The sequence below is a fragment of the Cryptotermes secundus genome, unplaced genomic scaffold (assembly GCF_002891405.2).
Source record: "Cryptotermes secundus unplaced genomic scaffold, Csec_1.0 scaffold779, whole genome shotgun sequence".
In the NCBI taxonomy this organism is placed as follows: Eukaryota; Metazoa; Arthropoda; class Insecta; order Blattodea; family Kalotermitidae; genus Cryptotermes; species Cryptotermes secundus.
The window spans coordinates 205,241-216,009 of record NW_019737096.1 but is presented as its reverse complement, the minus strand read 5'-3'; the positions used below and the strand labels follow the sequence as shown (position 1 = coordinate 216,009).

At 42.5% G+C, this 10,769-nt stretch overlaps 1 protein-coding gene across 3 annotated transcripts in view; it reads left to right on the top strand.

The window, feature by feature from the left end:
• The window catches only part of LOC111870193 (calcium-activated chloride channel regulator 1), a 471,960-nt gene that overhangs the window by 262,447 nt on the left and 198,744 nt on the right, over positions 1-10,769 (top strand). The window lies entirely within an intron of this gene.

The following is a 10,769-nucleotide window of genomic DNA, read 5'->3' as shown; positions in this document are numbered from 1 at the left end:
TCGCTTGCGGATTTCTTATTTTTCCTTCTACCCTGAAGATGGAGGCGATACGTTCCTCCGAAACGTCGGTTAATACTACATCTGCTCGGTGTCACATCCCAGAAGACTGCTTTCTTCATAGTCACCGCCGTGAAAACCTCAAATCTTACAGTTCTTAAAGTGTTCAGATTTTCGAGTGTCGTCATAAAGCGTATACAAAAAAAATCACAGAACTTAAAATAATTAACTTGTAATAAAGGGAGAGTGAGGCTAAATCAGTATACAAGGAAACCAGATGATAGCAGTATGGCCATTAGTATTCGTAGCATAAGTAATATATTTTTGCTCTTTATGGTGTGGAGGAAATCTGTCTATGGCTCTACAGCCCTTGCGGATATTGGGCCGCTTTTTCAAGTTTCTTAATCTATACCCAGTCGATAGGACTTCTTGGATGGATCATCAGCCCGTCATAGGGCCTCTACGTACACACAGAACAACACAAACACAGGATAAACGTATACAGATATCTATGCCTCCAGTGGGATTCGAACTTATGATACCAGTGTTCTAGCCGGCGAAGACTGTTCATGCCGTAGACCGCGCGGCTACTATTATCGGCGTGTGGAGGAAATGTTAAAACGTATTTTTGGGCAAAGGAAATTACAAGTTTATGTTCGATTTCTCGTTTGGTGTCTTGTAGCGATTGATCTAATCGTAATGCATCATTGTAGAGCCTGGTTTACCAGGAATGTAAGCTGCGTGAGTTACCTGTAGCAACACTAAATCCCGGCGAACTTCGGAGCAGCGGAATCTGTGTGTTGAGGCTAACGTCTCTATCAGCTTCTCACACTGTGACACTCTTCTGCCGTCGAATCTCCCTACATTCCCTGGCACAGCCTCTCCAGGCTGAACTCTTTGGAGATATAATTAGCTGATTTTCATTGGCCACTTGATAGTTACCAGCTGGTCGATAAATTCCGTCTTATTGAAACCGGACGTTCATCAATAGATTCATGACAGCCCGCCAGTGACTTCTACCGAGCTGCTCATTTCTCTTGGACCATTTTAAGAATGTTCTCCCAACTGCGGCCACATCTTCCAAGTAGTTTCCTCTTATTGTGATTTCAGATCAAATCAAAATGATTTATTCTCCGTAACAGTATTACTTGAAAACATAAACTTCTCAATAAAAATAGTATGTTTTTGGACATCATCCATCGTCTTCTCTTTATCTAAAAACCGTCCTGTTTGTTTTTCAAAACACAACATTTCGGAGACTGGATTCTGTCTCCGTCTTCAGGGAAAGCCTACTCAGTTGGGCCCAATCATAGAGCTAGTCCCTATCGTCCGTTGTGTTTTGAAAAATAAACTGGACGGTTTTTAGATAAAGACAAGACGATGGATAATATCCAAAAACATAATATTTGTACAATACACCATCGTCACAAAATTTTAGATCTTATTTAAATTTCTTAAGCTCCTCCTTGTGTAATTTCCTCAATTGTCTCTTACTGCGTGATGACACTGTCAGCACCTTCTCACGCTGGTTCATCGCTCCCGGATTTTCTTTTTTTATCCTGAAGATGGAGGCGATACGTTCCTCCGAAACGTCGCTTAACACAATACACGGCCCCACATCCAAGAAGACGTATTTATTCACAGTCACCACCGTGAAAACCTCAAATCTTACATTCTGATTACAAGTTCGATGACTTCATCCAAAGTCTTTTGAAAGTTACAGTATACGAATTCAAGCTGACAGACAGGAAGGACAGGAAGGAACAGTTTTATACAAAGTTATATTTATTCTGCGCCGAGGTTTCTCGCCGCATATATTATGTAAGCTCTCTTCGGCTGCGAATAAGACTTGTGCTATTGGCCGAAATGCGAGTATACCACGTGAGTTACAGAAAGATCTACTGAACTCTCATCAGTATAAGAACCGTGTCAGAAATATAGAAGGCCACATTTCAGGGGCTTAAATTATGCATCAGCATGTGTTTTTCTTCGGGTGGGGTGAGACTGAGTCCACTTTGAACGTCGGCCACCCTTTGGCCTATTGTACGAGGCCCTGATTATAGATGAAGGTGAAAGTGGAGCCAGTCAGTGGAATGAGAATTTGCAGGGGAAACCAACGTACTCTGAAAAATCCTGACCCAGTGCCACTTCGTCCAACACAAATCCCACATGACCTAACCTGGGAACGAACACGAGACGCCGAGGTGGGAAGCCTGCGACTAACCGCTTAAGCTATGGTGCGACCATCAACGCACTTACAGAGAGAGCTGACCTATTACTTTAGGTTTTCCTTGAAACTTATATAGTTAATAAGCTAGTTAAATATTTCTCGCTTTTATAGAACCCAAAACTTTATTGACGTTTTCAGAACAGACAGCGGACGCTCTAGCGGAATCGAATTCACATGTCACACCCTGTTTCTCAAAGAGACAGTTTTAGTGAATAATTTTGAAATGCTTTGAATATTACAGCTTTTTTTTTTTCCTTGGCACTACAGCCACAGTGGGCCCACCTCCATGAACTTCTCCGTTTCACTTCGGGTTTACTAGATCTTAAACATTCGGTAGGACTCCTTGGGCGGGTGATCGGCTCGTCGCAAGGCCTATACCTGTACACAAACGCAGAAAAACACACATACCAAACATCCATGCCCTGAGTGGGATTCGAACCCACGATCCCGGCTTCCGAACGAGCAAAGACAGTGCATGCCTTAGACCGCTCAGCTACCGTGACCGGCAATATTACAGCTTATAGCTTCGAATTGTAGGACGATATATGAATGATGAATTGGAAAGGATCTGGAAGGAAGCGGTCATGGTCTGAGATACTGTCTCAGAGTTTCCCCAGGATGACTAAGGAAGAACTACGAGAAACTTGGCAGGATAGATGTCCTGGCCGAGATTCGATCCTAGCACCTAAAGTGATACCGTTAAAACCAGCCTGTTCTGACCAAGAGACATTTTATATTACAGTCGTACATACTCGTGTGTGCAAGTCTCAAGATAAGCCTCCTTTGCCGTTGGGTTTGCAGACTACAACTCTGTAACTACAACTGTGTAAGTATTGCACAAGTCGCCCGTGCATGCTACATCTTCCGTTCATCTCACTCTTCCCAGCTTAATCGTCCTAATAATATCAGGTAAAGAGTACAATTCCCGATTTCGCTTTTGTTTCATCTGTCTTGTGGCCATATATTTTTCTCAGCGCGTTTTCTTCTCAAAACGCGTAGTCTGTCATTCTTCTGGTAGACCGAAATATCCAATTTCACACCGTTACTAGACAACAGATAAACTTTGGGCGTCTTAGGTAGAATATGAAAAGAGAAAAATTTTAAGCCGATTGTTATCAAGTATATGCAAAATATTATATAATTACTCTTAAAGAAATGGATCGGCCAAACATGTCAAGTGCTGTGTTATAAAAATATGTTTCCAGAAATTAAATTCGAACTCCGCTGTGGAGGTAAACGTAAGGTATCGTACCTACGTAGTATATGTATAGTATATGTGTATAGTGTACATATAGTGTATATGTATATGTACATGTAGTGGGAAGAGAGAACGAGTTCCAAATTCTGATTATCCTGTCAATACTGAATAACGCAAAGCCGTCTGATGCATTTTTCTTCATTATTAGAGAAATCTTGAGTACAGAGGGCGGATAAAAATTCACATAATACGAGTAATTTATAATGAAAATCGTTGTAAACTATTACTTGAAAGACCTGAGGCGAATGTGAGTACTGAAGATTTTAGAGATGTATTTTGTGAAATGTGAACTGAACTCACTAAAGGTTCATTGTCTACATCTGTAAAGACGGTGACAGTTCTTTGGGTTAATAAATTGAAACTCGTTTGTCGACTGTTCGAGAAAGATCTCGTAAGTGGACGTTATTAATTAGTCTGTTTGGTAAGGAGACGCTATCTGGAGACCAGAAGCAAGGCTGTTATATGTACGTAGCGTTTTTGTCGTCCTTTCCAGCAACTCTGCAGTTCCTTTTCAGTCAGTTTCTTTTCTTTGTCTCTCCTGACTTCCCTGTACCATACATTGGTTACTCAGAATCATTTTCTTGCATCTCTTCCTGCGGATAAAGCGCGGCCGGCGCATAAGGCTGACAACCTTACCGCCATCTGTGACCCCATTGTCTAGATAATGTGGGACCCTTAACGTCTCACAACCCTATGAGCTTCCATGACCTGTTAGAGGGAACCTTTACTTTTTTACTCTGGCAAAAAGAAACTTACCAGATCCTCCAATTTCTTGAACTTTCCCCTGGTTCCTGTCAGTACGCCAAGCGTTGCTATTCCGGGAATTTTCCTTTCCTGCATGATTGCCGGTGTACGCGGTAGCGTAGTTGGTTGAGGCACTATGCTACAAGCCGGAAGATCGCGGGTTCGAATCCTGATGAGGTGGATTTCTTTTCAATTTACCTAATTTACCAGATGCACTATTGTCTTGGGGTCGACTCAGCCTCGTAACACTGAGTACCAGGCATCTTCCTGGATGGTAAAGGGTGACTGGCTCGTAAAGCTGACAACCATACCGCCATCTGTGAGCCGATTTTCTAGAAGATGTGGGAGCCTCAACCTCTCACAACCCTATGGGCCTTCATGGCCTGTTACAGGGATAACTTTATCTTTCTGCATAATTTCAATCTCTTTTGCACGCTCTTCTACCCTGAAGACGGAGGCAAACCCGTCTCCTGAAGGTCGGTTAACATTCAGCAAAGTACTCAACGTCAAATCCCAGAAGACAGTAACGGCCATGAAATTTTCTAATCTCACGTACCTTTACGATTACTTTAAGAACATTCCAAAAGATTTGGAAACAACTTGTATTCAGGAATTCAGAATATGGAACGAGATTTAAGAATTTATATTTCTTGTGCTAATGGAATATTCTGTGGAGAATTGAAGGAAACGGTCCCATATGTCGCAGCGGTTCTCTTCGAAAAGAGGGGACAAAGTTCATTTAGAGGATTGCAAAATAAGTGTATGCTTTTACCGGAAGCACATACCAGGTGGGTCCCTCCTATAACTGTTGGGTGTACCGGAAGTCTACGGCTGGGTGGCCCCATTGTCAACTTCCGCAAAACAGTCACTCATACAGCACGGAAAATAAACAGCAGAAGCTCGAAATTGTGATCCTCACTAGGTTAGTTAGTGTCAAGCCGGAACAGGAAATTTAAGCCACTTGGGTTGGCGAGGGCACAGGTTGTGCCATCTTACTTAGCTTACTACATGGCACAGGGACTTCCTTGAAAAGTTTATACCTGTAATTTCCTAACTGATCAACACATTGTGACGTTTTGTAGAACCACATATTTCATTGTTGTGTTCACAATAATCCATCATTAGAACCAGTAGAAACTATTGATACAGCCCAGGCCTACTCACTTTTAACAAAAATGATGTCTATATTTGAAGGCAGTAATATTTTCATGGTTATTTTGTAATTATTTTCAAAATGGATTAAATATAATATGGTTGGTTACGGTTACTTATATTTGTAGCTGCTTATCCATTGGTACAGCCGGTTTGGCTGATCCTGTATAGCGATTAGACTACGAGTTGGACGATGGGAGAATTGGGTTCGATTACTGAGGGGCACAGATTATATCTTCACCCCTGGGTCCAGATCTTCCCTAGTCACAACCCGCCATATATTGAATGGGTACGGGGGGCTCATTTCCACCGGAAAACCAGCCGTTGCATGAAGGTGACCGCTCGCTTGAACTTAGTGTCGAGATGAAGAATGCATGGAGTCATATTTCCACTTCCCATTATTCTCAGTGGTGTGGTGCTTAATTAATTATAGGGACAATTTTACCTTATTGCTTATTGGTCGGCTTCCCCTGAAATTCTGAGATGACGTAAAAATGTATTTCTTCGTAAAACGAAATAATAAGAATATAGCTTAAACAAGAATCTTTTCAGGGAATGAATCAAAATTAGTGCCAAAAGAACGGTCAGTTTCTGAATATATGAACTAAAGCGCAGTTTGCTGCATTAGGGCTTTCTGAATCAAGAAGAAATTATATTGTGGACATGCTGCTAGCAGATCACTAACCAGACTGTCAGCTTTTCCACGAACCGAGAGAATGCGTATATATCATGAACTGTAAAAGACGATAGAGAAAAGGATTTGAAACATTTTATGGAACTATGATAATACCTGTATGTGCATTTGCCTGGAGAGACCGATAACTACAAACACCTTCATTCAGGAGAGCAGATATTCAGGCCGGTACTCGACACAGTTACTTCTAGAGTAGAAACTGCATGCCATTTATTCAGTTGTATACGTTCTAGTGCTGGACTCAGCATGGGGAGTTCATGTCTGTCCATGTCTCATTTTATACGTTTCTTCAGCTTAAGATTATGTACCGGTCACGGTAGCCGAGCGGTCTAAAGCATGCACTGTCTTCGCACGTTCGGAAGCCGGGATCGTGGGTTCGAATCCCATTCAGGGCATGGATGTTTAGTGTTTGTGTGTGCGCAATTTTCTTTGTTTGTGTACAGGTAGTGGCCTTGCGACTAGCTGATCACCCGCCCAAGGAGTCCTACCGAATGCCTAAGATTTAGTAAACCGAAGTAAAACGGAGAGTTTCATTGAGGTAGGCCAAGGCCCAAATTGGGGCTGTAGCGTTAAAGGAAAAAGAAAGTAAAGGTTATGTAGCGTCGAGGAGAAATGATGAAACAAGAAGCTGGTAATAAAGTGGGGCGGAGGTGGTTGTGACCTATTGGTAAGTACTGTGGACTGGGGGAAATCGCCGTAATCCTCACAATAACTGATATCTCCGTCGAAAACCTAGTCGTGAACCTCATGAGTAGGAAGCAGGAATCTTATCACTTCTTACGGGAACTCGTCACACCGTTACGTCCCGTCTGACCTCTCTCTCCACGGCTTTTGGCCACACCTCGTGAAGTTGATGGCCATGGTTACGGAGATGGCTATCGGTGGCGATAAAGCCGGAGATTTCGCTGTGATGTATGGGATACACACTCACACGGACAGGACATGAGGTGTGACAATTACGTTTCGCTAATGGAGATATACGTTTATTACTCGTACAGAAGTAGGATATAGGACAATTAATCACATGAAGTAAATTTGCCCCTGTGGCTAAGCACCGTGCCATGAAAGCATGCAGGGTGACGAAGATAAAATTCCAGGCATTTTGAGACCTCAGCTCTAAATGGAAATCTCTGGTCACAACCAGGCTTCAGCTGCCTTCAAGTCCTATGGGCTAATTCAGCACAAAGCTCTCTGAGTCCCGCAGATCTGACGGTGAAGAGAAAATTGTGAAATTCTTAACGGGTTTTGCGCCCTGCGTGAAGGTCGTGTTGTTCTGTATATTAGGCCCCACACTCATGGATTCTGTAAAAGTTTAATTTACTTCTTTGTCTGATCAGAGATGACAGGTCATTTGAAGGCCTAAGTGGTGTTGGCGTCAAGAGAAAAACTACTAGTAAAAGCATGTACGTGATGTTTAAATATTTTTCCAAGGGAATAATGTTAAAAGCAACAATGATATTTTAGACTGATTCTCTGTTCAAAATACTTGGAAGAAACAAAATTTTCCGAATTGTAATAGGCTTAGATAAAAATAATTTTATATAAGTATTATTTCATACGAGGAACTCTCGTATAAAGATTAATCTGTGTCCGGGAGGTACTCGGTTCGAATCCTGGCTGGAGTACTGGCTGTCCTCTTTGAGGTTTTTACGTGGTTCTTTCCAGTCTATTATCCACGTTATCCAATAATTTGACCCGATACAGGACTAGTCTCAGTTACTGAGAGAGTCGTTAAACAAACTACAAATACATAAATATAAATATTGTGTTCTGGGAGGTGATCCTGTGTAGACTCGTTAATATGTACAACGTCCCAAAATAAAGTGTTGTTTCAGTATTCACGGTATTACATTCCAGAATAATTCCACATATTAACCTCCTCATTAACTTCAGATCTCCTTGTTTATGAAGTATATAGAAATTATTCTTGATCTGGAGAACCGCAATAAGGAAAACATAAAGCTATCCCTGTAACAGGCCTTGGAGGCGTATAGGGTTGTGAGATGTTGAGGCTCTCACATATTCCAGACAACCAGCTCACAGATTGTGGTGATGCAGCCTTACGCGCCGACCGCCTTTTACCCCCAGAAACATTCCTGCTACTCATTGCTGCTAGAGGCTGAGTCGAACCAAAGGCCATATTGCGGCTGGAAGGATTAGGGAAATTGAAAAATCCAATGACCTCATCAGGAATCGAACGTGCAACCTTCCGCCTTGTATCACAGGGCCTCAAGCAACTACGCTACTGCGTGTCCCGGAGAACAGCAGCGGTTGCTCTGATCATTTGCTAGCCCCGTCCCGTCATGCACGGCAATGTTGCAGCGTGCTCTAACCAATAACAGGTCGTGCCACGACCGGAGGCGGAAGTAATGACTACGATACAGAGGTCACCTGCGCGTTGGACCAGAAGAATCGACAGAGCTTAATGGACCGAGGATCTGCGAAATGCAAATTCTGCCTCTGATTAACGACTTGCTGGACACAACAAGCCGCCGCGCACCCATAAGTAGCCCGTCCTGTACTGCAGGTGTGTCGCGGGTAGTCTGCATGTTAATTGGTCTGACGTATTCCCATCCCGAGAACTGGCGGCTGTAAGGGGGCTCTAAGCAGTAGGCTGTCACTAAACGCAACAGTCTCCCGTCTAAACGTCGCTCCACAAACGTGTGCAGGGACAGAGGAAGGAAAGCTTTAACCCTTGCTCTACATACATTGGATTTGAGGTTCTCACAGTGGTAGTTATGAAGAGTTATGTTTTCTGAGATACAACACCGTGGAGTCCGTTGGATATCCAACCGACGTTCCGGAGAAATATATTGCTATCATCTTCAGGGTTAAAAATTGAACGAAGGAAGTAACCAACATGAAGACAGGAGCAAGCAAAAATATGATACACGGTTTTACACCCCAGAATATAGAACTTTTCATTCTTTAATCTCAGTCCGTATAGCGACGAACTGGCTGGATGGCCGAGGTTCGATATCGATAGGGACAAAATATACTATTTATGTTCTCCATATTATCTAGACCGGCTTCTAGGCCCATCCAGCCTAATATGAAATGAGTATAGGAACTTTCTTCCCAGGTGGTAACGCGGTCGGGGCGTGAAGCTGACCGTTCACCTTCAACTATTGCCGAGGTCAAGGCTTGCGGAACAATACCTCCACTCCCCAATTCATATTCATGGCGTAGTACGTAATTAACGGGTATTTTACATTTTAATTTAAGTATTATAAGTATATAAAATGAATACATGAAATACACAAGTGTGTCTCAGTGTTTATATACTACACCCTGTACGTCTGAAAATAGTCGCCGATATTACTGTTCATCTTCTGATTCCGTAAAGCAAGTTGGTGCGGACACAAACCCATGCGAGTCCGGGTCCATTCAAAGATCTAACAGACATAGGTTACAGAGGGACTGAGTCTGCTTTGGTGACGATAACGCATCTCCAGATTTTGCAGAATATGCAGGTAATTTCTTAGACACCTGTGTCTGCCCTATAACGTATAAGTTACGGAATAACATGTTATACGGGAAAGGGCTCTCATTTTGTGACCTCAGACCGCTAGTTGAACACTTAATTTTGTTTATTTATACGAATATATTTTTTACGGTAATGTGACGAATTCGCTGAAAGCATTGCTAGGCAGCGGCTCGGTAAACACCCCACGACCGACGTGCATGCAATAATAGAAGTACGTCCATATCTAGGCCATTCCCGAAATACGTGCGCTCAACAATAGGAAGAATGTAGTCTGTTGCTAGGCAGCAGGCAACGTAGCTAAGTAGCGATCACGTGGTTACCCCAACAGAGGCATCATGCAACAACAGAGGAAGCGGTGTTTTCTATGTGGTCCATGCGGAGCCTATATAAAGNTCTAGTTGAACACTTAATTTTGTTTATTTATACGAATATATTTTTTTTACGGTAATGTGACGAATTTGCTCAAAGCACGACCGACGTGCACACAGTAATAGAAGGTCGTTCATCTCTAGGCCATTCCCGAAATACGCGCGCTCAACAATAGGAAGAATGTAGTCTGTTGCTAGGCAGCAGGCAACGTAGCTAAGTAGCGATCACGTGGTTACCCCAACAGAGGCATCATGCAACAATAGAGGAAGCGGTGTTTTCTATGTGGTCCATGCGGAGCCTATATAAAGAGGATTTGTTGTAGCTCAGATGAATTTAGTCTAGAGAATGAGAATATAATAAAACAGCATATAGCAGTTCAGTTGAAGAGGAATTAGAAGTCGGCATGTGAAAACTTCATGTGTGCTGTAGTACAGTGGTATTGGGAGCGTGCGATTCAATGAGACTTTTATAGTTCCTGTGTAAATCCCGTTGTGAGGAAACGGATAGTGAAAACATTGTCAAGGCTTAGCCGTAGTTGAGATCTGTTGCCTAGCAACGACTAGTGCAAGTAGATATAGAAGAATTTATATGTGTTATAATTACAGTAATCCTTAGATACGACTAGTGAATAACCAATAAATCGAACCGCCGATCCAATCCCCGTCTCATAGTCACTAATACAAGTGACATATACAAAATCCTATCATATGTAAATCCTATGTCGCACGTTATAGGAATCCTATGCTTGAATATTGTTGTCGTGCCAAGAAGTGTTAAGTGAAGAGGCTNAACCGCCGATCCAATCCCCGTCTCATAGTCACTAATACAAGTGACAATA